A 16,381-nucleotide genomic window follows, 5' to 3' on the forward strand; every position below is an offset into this window, starting at 1 on the left:
TCCTAATGCTGTAAATGCCCTCAACTTCACACTGGCGCCACAGTCTGAGACAAATGCAGAATACAGACTGTGACAGTGATCACTCTGATGATGAAGTGTCATCATAAATGCTTATGCATTATGACTGCTCCAGGAAGAGTAATTTATCAGATGATTATCAAGTCATAAAGATAAAACATTCTAGTGCACAAAATACTATTTGTGCAAATGTTTTAAGACATCAAATTTTAAAAATAGGTCACAACTAGTTTAATGATGCACATGTATATCTTGATCTATGATAAAAAACTGAAATGTCAACAACAACAAAAAGTGAGACAGGAGGACAGAAAGGCAAGGAAACGGACAGTAAGGACCAAGTTATTTTAGTGTTATTAGCACAACTCAAGCTAAGCTATAACATCCCACCTTGAAAAACAGAAGAGCAAAGGAGTTTTCCGGTATGTGTGCGTATGTGAGAAACAGTGAGTGTCAAATATTGCAAAGTTTGTTATGTATAGAGCTCTTAGAGTGATATCAATTTTTCTATCATAGAGTCAAACACTAAACAAATTCAGGCGTGCACTTCTTTACTTGTGGGTACCCACATGACACAGTGCATTCCCTGAATTTGACTATCAAAACTCATTACCTAACCCTAATATAATAACATAAACCTACTTCTAAATGTAATACTATAACCAAGTCTTAACTATCAGTCCCAGCCAAAATGTCCTCACTTTCCAGCCAAAAAGTTCTCACTTTCAGAAAGATGTCCTCATTCTCAAGGTCTAAAAAAAGCAGTCCTCACATAGATAGAAGTACAAGAACACACACACACACACACACACACACACAGACACAGGTACACTCGCTTTCCTTCACTTCCTGATCCTTGTCAGCTCTGACAATTGCAGCTAGAATGTCCTCCTTAAGGGCCCATCAGGAACTCCTGGAACCTTTGAGAAATGTCACCAGTCAGAGTCACTGTGCTCTCACTTAGGGAGAATTTCTATTTTATTTTTGCCTGGGTTCAGTGGCTGGCTGATACCGAACCCGATAAAGTCAAGATTTTGGTTACTGGAGTGGCCTGGTGGTTAAGACGCACACTGTGCTCTGATCGCAACGTCCTCAGCTTGATTCCGGCCAGCACTGATCTTTATTGCACATCATTAGTTCCTGAACTGGTTATTATTTTTGATTCTACATAAAGAAACATAGCACATCTTGCCAAGTTGCAGTTACTCTCATACAGTATATCACTGATTGTGCCTATAATAATAATAACAATAACAATAACAATAATAATAATAATAATAATATAAAATACTATAAAATATCTCCCAAGCACACATCATCAAAACAATTGTTATATGAAACATCTTTATTAAACTTATAAATATGATCTTTTACCCTTTGCTTATTTAAATTTCCTGCAAAAGTATAATACCCAGTATGGTGTTTAGAAAAAAGACTTCATCTTCCTTGCTTTTACATTTTAGTTTTTTCCTTTAGATGAAGCAATCGCTTTTGACTCACACAGTTGCAGGTCATGTTTATTTATATTTCCTGGTTTCATGTCTACCCTTGATAAATAGACTGGACTTGAACTGCTTTCATTTACATTCTACTTGTTTATGAGGCAGTTAGTCATGAAGCTCTAGCTTGGGGCAAATATGATTGGATGAAGTGATTGATAGCATTTATGCACACGGGCTGACTGTGAGGAAGCTCACACTCAACTTTACATCTTTTATTTCCTTCTTTTACAGGCTACAAGATTATAATCCACATGACCATCACCTGACATGAAAGATAATTTACATACTATGCACTGTATTGTCAATTTGTATTAATGTATACTACATTTAAAGAAAGAAAAAGAAGTTTAAGGAACATTACAGACATTCACACCTAACTTGAAATGTATTAGAATCTCAACTCTCTAGCTACAATGATACATATCACGGTCATATGAGCACAAAATTACATTTAATGTGTCATCTTCACAAATCATTTGCATATACAGACAATCATGAGAGATTCGATTCACAGCTGAGGTGTGAAGATGAATCAGTAAAGAACTGATTTAATTTGCACTGTGCAGAATAACTTCTACTGCACCATGATGCTGTTCATCATCCAACGCATGAGTGAAATGTCACATTTAAATTTGTAATTCTGGTATTTCCAAGGTACCTGAACGCAGCATAAATTTAATTGTATTTCTTCAAAACAGAGCCAATCAGTTTGTCATCGAAACCTCAGAAATGTGAGATGTACCAATGTAAAGTTGTTAAGGGATGCAAGTCAAACTTAAATGTTTGTTTACCTCACAGACCGACAAGCATCAGACTGTCTGCCCAGGCTACTACAGGTGGGGATGTTTTATTCATATCATCGTACTGTATCAGAGTTGTACTTACCACCACCTCACAGGTCAGTCAGCACATTGAGAAAAATCAAGATGACCAGTCCACTCCTGCTGGTAAAACAACACTTTTTTTTTAACCTACCATAGAAAAAACATATATTTAAGTATTCTTAAAGTAACATTTTGAATGCAGGACTTTTACTGAAGTTTTTTGCAATGTTTTTTTCAACCCGTTCTCACTCCAAACTCGTCAGATAAGGCAGCTTAGTCAGTGGCGCTCAGCGTCTGATACAATGCACAGGCAACCTTTAGTGTCTGTATGGGACACACCGGGGTTTCAACTAACTCCAGAAATTCCGCCGGATGTCACTCTTTTTGGCTGGATGTCCGTTACCTTCCACTTTGTGTTGTAATTTTAAACTCCGGTCAATTTATAAGGACTATGGTTAACTGCTTCTCAGATCTCTGCAGGGCAAATCCAGACAGCTAGCTAGACTCTCTGTCCAATCCAGTTTTCTGTTGCACGACTAAAACAACCTTTAAATGTACACATTTCCCGAGGCTATTTTTGGATCTGGTTTTTCATCTGTCCTCTGTGTGAGAGTGAATCGTTTAGTTGGTAAGAATGACTTCTGCCTTTTATCTCATAATCTTACCAACAATAGCAATCATTTGTAAATCTACCAGCCCAAAATGTAATCTCACCACGTTACTAATGACAAAGATTACCATTCTGACTTTCTTCTGATGTTATCTGTGGGGAACGTCTTTAGGTAAGGCTTGTTTGCAAATAAAAAAAAAGATTTGGGCCACTTTGCTTCACCAACATTGGGAACAGATCTCTAGTCGCGCCACTGTAATATACAGTATATGCGGATGTAAGAGAGGCCCATGCGGGTCACAGGGCGTGAAAGAAAATCTTCACGACTGCGCATGCGCGAAGGAATAAACCCAATAGCGATAGCTCTTAGAGGGCTGTGCCTATACTCATAGAATCTGGAGTTACAATACATAACTATCGCTCTTTGTATTTTTGTATACCCAGACCGCCGGTCAGACTATTATTATTATAAAATGTACCCAATTTCACAAATATGTGGGATATTACTACATACATTCCTGTAATTGTACGTTGCAATGTCTGCTGTCATGTATTATTATCAGTTGAAGCATGCAGTAATCATTGCGTGCCTGACATAGCTGTTTGCAGAACGTTATAGTTCAGAAGTGTGGATGCTCACATTGTTATAGTTATAGTTATCATTGTTGGTGTGGACTTAACTCTGTGTCTCCACTGATGATGAAAAACGTAACAGCTGTATGACAACACAGTGCTGCCTCATGCTGCCATGGTCATGGAGGAAGTAAACACATAACACACTGTGCTGAGGTATTTGGGTTAAGCATTGAAGGTTCAGCTAAAACTTAATGCCGCCAGCATGAGTTTAAATGGAAGACAGGAATTTCAGAGAGTGGGGATGGCACAATGACACATTGTGGTTAAACTGTACTGCCTGCCTAAATGTTCTCCTCAATCGAGAGTCCATTAAATGCTTCTGTGTAATTCATCATAATCTCCAGAACCTTCTTCACTTATGTGAAATGAGTTGTACTGGTTTTTCCTTAAGACATGGCAAGTCTTTCCTCAACAGTCCAAAGTGACAGAAATGGTATAGGGACTTATGTAGGGAAAAGACAGCAGGTACTGATTTAAGCAGTACAGAAGTATGTACAGAGACAGAGTCAGAGACGAGCTGCGAGGTGAGGAGAGCAGAGAGACAGAGACGCAGCCAGAGTAACTGATACAGAGACATAAAGAGGAGAAGCCAGACAGGTCAGAGAGGAATATGCTTCTAACTTCTCTTCTGGGAGTGTGTGTGTTTGTGTGTGTGTGTGTCCGTGTGTGTGAGTGTGAGTGACAGAGAGAGAGAGAGGGGATAAGGTTTCAAGAAGTGCAGAGCAGACAGTCAAATCTCCCAAGACTGTAGTGATTGGAACAAATTAATGCCAAGGCTATTAATTGCAGTTTTACAGTATATCTTTTTTATGCTGTAGATACCAAAGGAAAAAAAGTGTTTCTTTTTGATTTTAGGTGAACTATAGTTTCTGCACATTGCTTGCAATAGAACTGTCATGTTTTGAAGTGATTATTCTTGTCTGTTCATGTGTGTGACATGTTTTCCATTTGTCTGTGTCCATTTCAATAAGTCCTAAACCTTTCTGCTTGTGTGTGTGTGTGTGTTACAGATTGAGAACATGTAATAGCATATCTTATGTGCTTGCTATAGTGTATCATTTCATTCCTGTGTTGACTCTCTGTGGCCTGAGGCGAGGACAGTAAATTGGCACTGTGCTGTGCTTGGAGGAGTTTGAATTGAGGTGAGGCCCCTATGAGAGACTCTTGACTGTCAAATAAAAACTTTCTAAGCTAATTGAATAAAACTCAAGCCATAGATCAAGGGATTTGTAGTCTGGTATTTACAGAGCAAAGAAATAATAATAATTTAAATATATATTTTAAAGATAGTCTGGTTGCCACATTTCTGCTTCCCTGCAGCCATATATCAAAAGCCGTTATCCACTGCCAGAAACCTGCACATGCAGAAACAAAGATGAAAACAGACCTCATCTCCATGGGGTTTGCATATTCGTCCTCATGCTCATGTTAGATTACCTCCAGGTTCTCTAGTTTACTTAAATAGTCCACACACCATTGACAAATTAATCTCCAGTTTCTTTTGACATGCATGGTTTTGTTCAGCAATTTTCATGTGAATACAGACGGTGTCTGACTATAGCTTGTTCATGAAGTACCAAACTGTTCAAAATGTTTTTTTACTCTGCCCTCTGCCCTCTACATCCTACAAAAGCCTTCAGCACCCCCCTCAGGCAAAACATAACAGAGCCTAGAGGCTCCAACAGCAAAGACTAGGCTGTTACCTGTGGGAACCGAACATCCCAACAAACCAGCCCGAGAAAAGAGAACAGGTGTGGAAGTTGTACACCGCCCCTTCCACTTGAAACAATAAAGACCGGAAATTGTCAGAGGTGGCTTACTCTTGGAGAATTTGTGCATTTTAATTTAAGCAAAGGTAGACTCTGAAAGAAAACACTTACATTTAGTATGATCACATGAACAATGTCCAGAACGGGAAATGACCAATGAAGGCAGCAGCAGAAGAGTTGGAGAAAAGAACAAATGTGCAAACAGTTGTGAGACCAATAATCCTTCAACCAAAAAAACAAACAAAGAACAGCTAATTACACAAAATGCAATCAAGAAAACTCTTTTTACAGATAATGACTGAAGTGACTCCTTGAAATATCTATTTCTTGGCTAAATATATGATACAAAAATATGAAGTATACATTTGTTTAATTCCAATAAGTGTCAGAAGATAGGTTATGAAACCATCCGATCCCGATTGCTTTGTGCTTCATATCCTATCATCTACTGACTTGATCTCTGGGAGTTGATTCTGAAAGCAGTTACGAGATCTCGGAGAACAAAGCGACACAAAGCAGGGTTCAGTTCAACAATGTTCTAAAGATCTAATGAGACACACAAGAAATATATATATATATATATATATATATATATATATATATATATATACACATTTTCTAACCATCGCTCCATTCACTTATATGACGGGATAGATAAGAAAGAGGCACCATAGGAAAGGAGGATTGGTTCAAGTTGGGTTCATGCAGATACATTTTCAGAAAGGAAAGCAGTGTAACAATTTATGATACCAAAATAAAACAGATGAGAGAGACTTTGTTCAGAGTTGACATTGTACAGAACGGAATGTAACATATTCACAACAATAGATATCCCCAGTGCATCTCTTTACAGAATCAAATTCCTTTAGATTCCTTTGAATAACTCTACGTGCTTTTCCTCTAGGATTAGTCAATAAACACTCCAATGTTCCTTGTAGATCTCTTAATTGAGTACCAATTTGCCTTGCTAGATACATTTTTAAAGCCTCCATAGAAAATGAAAAACTAAGACATTTTTCACCCTAACAAAAAACCTGCTACTATTTATTTGCTTTATTTCTCCCCAATACACATTTTCTTTTCTGGTATTCCTCAAAGAATTAGCACCAGTGTGTTGAAACCATAGATATAGAACAATGGTTGAAACTACCCAAAACTGTTCTTGGTAGGTCAACTGTTCTATTTTATTTTCCGGAGTGTCTATTTGCACCCCCGGTACGAATAGCCTCGGCCACACAGCTGAGCTATTCACACCCTGTGACATAACAACAAAAACACGTTGCTCGCGTGCACCGAAATCATGGCGGACATTCATCATACTACAGCGCTTTCTGTCTTCAGTGAAAGCATACAACCGTTAGTTAGTACCTATTTTTTGTATACAGTATGGTTACCTAGCAACCGATGCTTGAAGACACCAAGTGGTAAACAGTTGTACAACATTCTGTAAGAACTGCTAGGTGAGTGGTAAGGACACTGAGCTTTGGTCTGGGAGTCTGGAGTTTGATTCCCAAGTAAGGTGATCTTGTTTTTTTCATTTTGTATTGGATAATTTGCATGCAATTGCGCAAGTCAGGGCCTGCGAACGCAAATTTCTTTTTGCAGGGTGGTAGGGGAAGACTCATGAATATGCCTGCTCTGGTTGGGTTGGTTAGGTTTAGGCAAGATGAGTGGGATGGTTATGGTTAGGGTAAAAATGTCAGGGCGATAATATTCCAAAAAGGTGTAATACATGAGTAGTATGGATAACTGTGTGTAAATATATGCCAAGGTACTGTAAATGCACAGGGGTGCAAATAGCATACATTGATATTTGTACCAGACGGGGTATTAATAGAACACATTGCTGTGTGCACCGGCGGGGTACGAATAGCATTCATTTCTAACTGTACCAGGGTACGAATAGCATACACTGCTAATTGTACCAGGGGTGCAAATAGCTTCACCCTTTATTTTTTCTTACTTTTATTCTGTTATTATATGTTGACCATTTCTGTTGTCTTTTCCATAATCTAAGTGGACACAAAATAAACTAATTATATCATATTGTAAACTGTTAATGATGTCTGGGCCCCATGGGTCCAATCTGTTGCAATATCCATCATCCATCCAGGTTAAATCAGAATCAGTCTTGTTGTGTAACTGTTTGGGCCTTTACAGGCTTTAAAGTTTGAGATTGAATTATAGTTCCCTTATCAGACAAATAACTTTTTTAAGAATACGGGACAGTGAGGTAAGAGATGACATTTTCCACACAGTTAATTGTCATGATGTCAAAAAAGCTGTACATCTTTATGCACAACCCCTACCCCAATGTTTGTGTTGCACTCAGTCTTTGTCTTGGTTTCATCATTCTTGCTTTTGTGTCCCTCGTGTTCTATAAACCACTGCATGGTCTGAAGGTCTAGAAAATGATGTATCAAAACATAACAAGGCTGCCTGCCTTAGCTATGATTGAATTCCACTAAATCTAAAGGCCCAGTCTTGCTAACTGGTTTGAGTTAGAAAGTTTGAGTTTGAATTATAGTTCCCTTATCAGACAAATAACTTTTTTAAGAATACGGGACAGTGAGGTAAGAGGTGACATTTTCCACACAGTTAATTGTCATGATGTCAAAAAAGCTGTACACACCATCAGACTGATGACAGCTGATCAAAATGTGCTTTGTTATTTTTCAGCAGAGCAGGTTTAAGTTAATAAGGATGTAATAAACCTGTAAACCATTTTAGGCCATAAATGGGTCTAGATGAAGGGCAGGGGATATGGGATGAATTTGGCCTTGGGCACTGCCAAATGGACAGTGATGCTCAGAATTTTAATCAAGCTTTCAATGACATTTTACCAATCCTTACGCACAGACCTCCACATGCAACAGCACACACACACACACACACACACACACACACACACACACACACACACACACGCACACGCACACACGCAAGCACACACTACTATTTCTGATGGATTGTAATACTGAGGTCAGGTCATGTCTGTGCCTCCTCATCAGCTTGTTAAATCTCACTCTGAATCACATTCAGCATTTAAAAACCTTATGATAATTAGACTTCCTGCCGAAAACAGCCATTCCTGACCGACCTGCATTATTACAATTTTAAACTCACTTAGCTGGAAACAGAAAGCACATGTCACACTCTTAATGTGTTCTTTGAAATCTCTTTATAATCAAACAATTAACTGTCCTTGGAGGAAATCGAATATGTCGCAAAAAAAAAAAACTTGGCTATATTCTATATCTCTGGTTAATGTGGGAAGAATCGGTCTACATCTGCAGACACATGAAGAAGAAGGAAAAACTCAATCGCAGGTCATGTAATAGGAAATATATGTAGCCTATGTATGAATTAATAACACAAAATTTCCGGTTCATATTAAATTTCTTGTTAAACTGACTGTCAAGAAAGCTCTAACTTTTCTGAAAAAGCTCAACTTACTGAAGAGTTGTGTTGAAGTAGCTCAGGTAACTGTGTGTGGTCTATTGGATGGAGAAGGCAGTGGCTGCATCCTGTATATGACTTTTCTCTCTCTCTTGCAGCGTATTTTGTGTGCATCTTGTTTGTGTTTATTTCTAAATGTTTTGCAGTGTATACAAATCAGGGCACCAAAATACTGTTGTGAATAGAACTAGTATTCCTTTTAAGCAGTTTTGCACAAATCATACATAGAAAATACTTGGAAATCAGTCACAAATGTCCTGGCCCTCAGCATGCATATTTATTAAGGAACAGAGAGCAGAGAGAGTATCATCGTATCATGGCCAAAGCATGATGTGTCCTTAGATGCTCTGATGAACTGATAAGTACTAATTGAGTGAGACAGTGAATAAGAGTAATGCATTTTCTCCAGTCAGCTCTGCTTAACATGGCTGGGGCCAGTAGTGGTTTTTGGCAGGGGCGAAGCAGGCAGCCGCCCGGGGTGGTGTTTTTTCATGACACATGGGGGGCGGCAAGAGCACTTAAAAATAAAGAAAAAATCCTCTGCGCCACAAAGCCAAATATCTTCAAAGGAATTGTTGTTGATAATAAAGAACACTAATTTAATAGTGATAAAGGGATGGTGCACTCCCATGCCGGTGGGAAGATGTATCCGCACTACCAGACACCCTGCAATGCCATCCAGCTCTGCGGCTCGATGCGCTATTTAGGATTCACAAGGAGGAGCGACGCACGCGGCGGTATGCACGGGATGTGTGTGTGTGTGTGTGTCCTACCAAAGCAGATAATTAGCTACACACATAGTTCATTATAGGCTAAGTCTTAAATATATTTGTAATAGCCATTGAAATATTTACATTTTACATGAAAAAAGTTACTCTCAGATGTGACCAGTTTGGGACGTCGCATAGCATTACTGTATTTGCTGGGTTACATTTTCACATAATTTATATACAAGTGGACACCTGGGTATTACCCCCATATTGATATAAATACACCCAAAACATGCAACATGGATATTGTAGTTAAATGATTGTGATGTCATAATGCAGCAGCAAAGTAATCTGTATTTTCTGTCTTTAAAAAACTACTAATCGATTAAAGGTTAAGGCTGGTGATAATCTGTATGTTTTAATCAATAAATCCCATTAAAGACCCAAACCACAGCCTGATAAATCTTCTTCCTCCAAAAACACATCAATGAGCAACATCTTGTTAAAAACACATCAATGAGCAGCATGTTGATAGGAAGTGATTAGCTAGCAGTACACAGGTCATACTGTACATACTACAGGTAGCTACAGTGCATGTAAATATGTAAGTCAAGGTGCATTCATTTACTACAAATTTTTTAAGACTGACTTGAAAAATTTAAAATCGATTCTTTAACCCCCAGGCCGCCAACACACATCCTATACGCATGTTAAAGATTGATGTTTTCAGTAGAAATAAATAATAACAAAGAAATAAATGTCAACAAATGACAACAAGTGTTATAAAAAATGTTAAAAATCTGAGCGTTTTTTTTTTGGGGTGGTCTTGCGTGTAATTCAATCTAGAACCGCCACTGGCTGGGGCAATACACAATATTGGTTAGGGTTGGGCATCGTTTGGATATTAACGATTCTGATTCTGATTCCAATTCCGATTCTTCCTTTCGATTCCGGTTCTTATCGATTCTCAATTCAGATTCTTTGAGGGGTGGAGTTGAAACGGGTCACATGCCTATTTTCACAAATAAGAGGAAAGTTTTATTTTGATTCAGTGGTGGTTTGCAGTTTTACAGCTTTTTCAACATAAAATAAAGCCACACTAGAGCGCCGCTTACTGTGCTCCATGGCTGCAACACAACAAGCACCTGGCCACTACGGAAACCAAAACTTGCACATGTTAAATTGGGAAGTGATGATCGGATTTGAAACCAAATCCTCCAAACGATTCCAAAACAGAAACGATGGAATCGTAATTTTTTAAACGATTCCGATTAGGAATCAGTGCTCGATACCCAACCCTAGTATTGGTTAAGTTTGATTTGACATTCAAAAGAACAGCAGGATTTGAAAACCCATGCACCCATAGCTGACATTTAATCTGAGCAACAGAAAGAGAAAACTGCAAAGGAAAGGATAATTGAGACATGAAACAGGACATTTGGGCATTTTTTAAATTGATTTTAGGTTAATATGTCTGTGTTTAATAATGTAGTGTTGTGCAAAACTCTATAATAAACAGTGTACGTTCTTAAAGCGTACTTAAAAACAGCTAATGAATAGATTTTCCTTACATACTGTATATATATTGTTGGTCAAATGGCCTTCCAGTACATTCATTTCTGTGTTAATGCACTGACCCTACTGAAAAACACATTTAGTCGTATTAGATAATTAGTTATAGTTAATGATAATGTTGTTTTATTTGCATCTTTAACAAAAGAAAGAAATGCATTCACATACATGCAAGCATTCTGTACATCTTTAAGCACAACCCCTACCCCAATGTTTGTGTTGCACTCAGTCTTTGTCTTGGTTTCATCATTCTTGCTTTTGTGTCCCTCGTGTTCTATAAACCACTGCATGGTCTGAAGGTCTAGAAAATTATGTATCAAAACATAACAAGGCTGCATGCCTTAGCTATGATTGAATTCCAGTAAATCTAAAGGCCCAGTCTTGCTAACTGGTTAATGAATCAATAAAGTGTCCTTGCCAGTTGTCACAGTGGTGTGTTTAGTCTGGCAAAAGTTGCAAGAAGCAAGGGCATCTCGTTTTGCAATCATGTTTAGCTGTTATTGGAAATACAGGTAGTGCATTATTGCAGTTGGCTGCTAGTAAATGGTTCATTTCCTCAACAGAATTATTGTGAAATTGATAGCTCAGTAATGATGCATCTGGGCATCTGATAAATATAAACAAACTGAAGACACACCTTGACGGTGAAGTCAGAGCTCCATTTTAAGGCTTATTGTTGTCAATTTAAACAAGACCAGAAGCTGTATATAAAAGAAAAAGGACAGCATCACATAATCAGAAGTAATGTGTAAAAGCATCTTTGTTCATTTATAACAGCAATTTGCTTTGCTTTCATGTTAGTATTCAGCAGCTCTTGTACTTAATATGTAATATTCTAGAGCTATGGGTCTCTCAGTCAAAACAACAACAAAAGATGGAGCAATGCATGCATTGCCGTCAGTTTCTCCAGGTTAAGATTCCTTCAGTGTTAGGCTTAGGTTTTTCTTTTTTTTACCAGGAGCTGAATTATTCGCACGTTAAAAAAATCAGTGTTTCTCCATTTTTGTTCAGAACGTCAGCGGAGGGGCTGCAAGCCAGCTTTCTTTGATAACTTTATAACCAGCGTCCAATGACTAAAATCCTTTATCCTTAAGTTAAAAACAACCAACATCTAAAAAGTGTATCATAAAAATGTGGCTTAAAACTGGATACAAAAAATCTGTTACTGTAATGACAGCTTCTGGTAGACAACCAGATGCATGCACAAAGGGGATATGACGCCATTGTTTGAACATTGGTGAAAACATTTAGGATAATGTAAGTAATGTAGGTACACAACTCAACAATATATATAACATGGGTCTAGTTGTTTTCCACATTTCCATGCAGAAAGGTTGCATGTTTAAGCACAATGCTGCTGAGAGCTCAATGCTATTGTCAGCATGCTACAATGCTCGCAATGACAACTTATGTTAGTGATGTTTACGTGTTTAACCCTTATTCTAACCCCATCTTAATCATAATTGGGTAAGTTTAGGTTAGGGTAAGTTTATCTTGTTGGGACTTTGTCTCAAGATGGGAAGTAAGTCCCCACAATGTCACTGTGTGAATAATGTGTCATGAACACACACACTTCAGTAAACACAAACAGACACAGTGATTGTCAGCACCTCTGGCCTTCATACTGACAACTTAATTCCACCTATAAATATATGTCAGCTGCATTATGCCAATCAAGGTCAACTGCATTGTGGATGTGTGTTATTAGTATACCACTGAGTATAAGTGTGTGTGTGTGTGTGTGTGTGTGTGTGTGTGTGTGTGTGTGTGTGTGTGTGTGTGTGTGTGTGTGTGTGTGTGTGTGTGTGCATTTATTTGGTGGTACACTTATGTGAACATACTACTACAATAGGTATTTTATCTCCAAATTGTGTTATGGGACAAACAATAAATAACATGAGGAGGAAGTTGGTCTGTTTTTAATGTGCAACTTACAATAAGATGCTGTATATAAATAAAATAAATCCCAGTTCACCTCAGTCTAAACTTATGTTCTCCTACCTCAGTTCATAACAAAATATTTTTAAACAAAAATAACCCAAACCTGTTTTTAAAAACTTTTTTTTTGCATATTTTTTTTTTTTTTTTTTTTTTTTTTTTTTTTTTTTTTTTTTTTTTTTTTTTTTTTTTTTTTTTTTTTTTTTTTTTTTTTTTTTTTTTTTTTTTTTTTTTTTTTTTTTTTTTTTTTTTTTTTTTTTTTTTTTTTTTTTTTTTTTTGTGTGTGTGCACATGGGTGGTTAGGAGTTTTCACCCCCCTCACTCCAAGCATGATGGTGTTTTAACGATTCTGGCAGATGTTGTTGTTTTTGTTGAGAATGAGAATTGAGAATGAACTCACTTAAGTGTGAGATGGTGATCTGGTGAAATTACCTACCTTTACCCTTCAAGCGCAAACTTTATTAGTGCTGTAAATCAGCAAAGGGCCGGAATTGTGCTGCCATCTCTCTGTCGATGGGGTGAGAGATGACAGTTTGGACTAATCATTAATCTGCTGTTAAGAGGTGTGTTGTGGGCAATTAAATTTATTCATTATTTGTTTTATCATATTTTCTTTTTTGAATTAGTTAAATAATTCAGTCCCATTCTGTTCACTATGATTGTTGCAGAAAATCATTTTAGTTTTTGCACCCTGATCTTCAAATGTTACAAGAACTATCAGAGAGAAAAACACTCTACTGTGTAATGTAAAAATGCTAAACTTGCCTCTAGGAAAGACAATAACTAATATTTAAATATATCACAACAAGACAAGGAACATATGGACAAACAAAACCCACAGGGTTGAGCTACTGGCTTAAATCTTAAAGATATATACTTTATACTGTATGTGTCCTAAGCAAGACTAAGTCCACAGGAAGTCCTGAACCAAATACAAGTCAATGAAATAGGTTTTGGTAAAAAAAAAGGTTGAAGATATAAACACAGGAATATACTATGTAAAAATGTATAAGTACAAAATGCTATACCCATGTCATTTTGCTAGATGTCAATTACATCAGTGCAGCAGTGTAAAAACAGGAGCCAGCTCCTGCTTGGACTGCCAACTCAGCAGCTGAGCAGTGCAGATTACAAATCTGAGCCTTTTGGAGATCAGCACCAAGCAAATCTCAGAAGAACCTTCCAAAGGCATAATATGGCGTTAATCAATAATTCTCACAATAACTATGAAAACTTCTATACATATATAAAAACATATGTATATATATATATATATAGATATGCATTTTCCTTGTAACATAGGCAATGCTGATCGTTTGCTTATTCAACTTCTAGGGCAAGTAAGCTTAACTTATAGGCACACGATAGCATTCTAATGCATGTAAACAAAGTTTTCTCACCCTAATGTATGTAAAGCAGGAATGGACGGCATTTAAATAGAAAGTCATCCTTGCATTAGCTCTGTCCCAACATTGACTTTGTGCCAAACCTTGCTTTCAAATATTATGTCCAACATACTGAATTTTGTTTTTGAAGCTATATTGTAGTAATGATTTACATTAACACCCTGATGATACTTTTTAGTACAGATACTTTTTAATCGGCAAAGGTGTTGAAAAGACAACAACTCCCATGATCCCGTGCAGCCTCACCACGTGATCAAAAGTCTGTGTTTTCCTCCATGGTTTCAATTGAGAGACCCCTAGTGGCGAAAAATTATATATTGTACGTTTAAGTGTAAAGGACTTACAGGCTAGAGTAACTAACGGAACTGCCTCAAACTCTCTCTTCCAAAAACTGGATGTTCTCTATCACAGTGCCATACGTTTTGTGACCAGAGCCCCTTTTAACACCCACCACTGCCACCTCTATGCTTTAATTGGCTGGCCCTCGTTACACACTCAATGCTTAACTCACTGGTACCAACTCATTTACAAGTCCTTACTAGGCAAGGTCCCGGCGTACCTAAGCTCACTGGTCACAATAGCCTCATCCACCCCCAGCCTTTGCTCAAGCAGTTACATCTCCTTGGTCAACCCAGAAGCCTGCACCTCCTTTGGCCGCCACTCCTTCCATTTCTCAGCTGCATATGACTGGAACGTACTACAAAAAACCCTGAAACTTAAATCCCACTAACTGCCTTCAAATCACATCTGTCTTGAGTTCCTGTCTGTTCACTGCATGTGTTATTCCTTCATTCATCTTTCACCCACTGTTTAGCACACCCTTACCCTGTTATCCTTGTCACGCCCAATTGCATATTTGCACAAATGCACATTTTCAATGCTATCATATTCTGCTCTCTCTCTTTTGCACCTTTCATCTGCCCCGATATGCTCAACTGTTTTTTCTTACCACCTCAGTATCACACAATTTTAGTACACTCTACCGATCCACATCTCTATCTAGACCACAATTCTGCACTAACTGTATATGACTTTTTACAAAATTTTTCTTTTTTTAAAAAATATTATTTAAATTTTTTATTTCTTTTTTTTTTTTTTTTATTTTTTTTTCAACCCAATAGCACCTACTCTTTACCTTTACATTTTTTTTTTTTTTTTACTATTTTCACTAACTGTATATTGACTCTTCACTACATTTAGCATTTTATATAGACTGTATATTCATGTTTACTGTGTTATTTCTGACCTACATCACTAATTAGACCACTATTTGCACTAACTATATACTGACTCTTCAATACATCTCAGCATTGTTATAGACTGTCTATTCATGTATATTGTGTTGTTATTAACTTATTCACCCTCGACTCACTTACCCCTCCCTTCGCGAAGGCTTTCTATTGCCTACCTAATCTGCACTTTATGTAGCCTATTGTATTCAGTTTTTCTTGTATTGTATTGAATGTCAAACTGTATGTTGTCTTGCACACTTATGCTTTATTGTTGGCCAGGTTGTCGTTGCAAATGAGAACTTGTTCTCAACGGCCTACCTGGTTAAATAAAGGTTAAATAAAAAAATAAAAAAATAAAAGAGTAGGCGCCCTATCTCATAAGATTCCATCATAGAATTTTTACATATAAGAGAGAGCGCGGGGATGCTCGGAGCATTGAGCGAGCAGGTACGAGTAGTGAGTTGTCGTCTATGGAAAAAGATGGATAAAGCAAAAAAGCTGTTGGGAGTCAAAAATAGAAGATGAAAGAGGGAAAAGGAGATGGCATGTCAAGGGATGTGACAAATAAGTAAATAAGTGGATGGTGAAAGGCAACAGGTAGGATTTAAAGTGTGACGTCTGTGCTTGGAGGCTTGCAAATATTCATGTTAACAGACTAGCTAGCATTTGCTAACACTGACATTGTTTTGGGAATTTTTGTTTCCC

Source organism: Perca fluviatilis, chromosome 17 (genome assembly GCF_010015445.1).
Source record: "Perca fluviatilis chromosome 17, GENO_Pfluv_1.0, whole genome shotgun sequence".
Classification (NCBI taxonomy): Eukaryota; Metazoa; Chordata; class Actinopteri; order Perciformes; family Percidae; genus Perca; species Perca fluviatilis.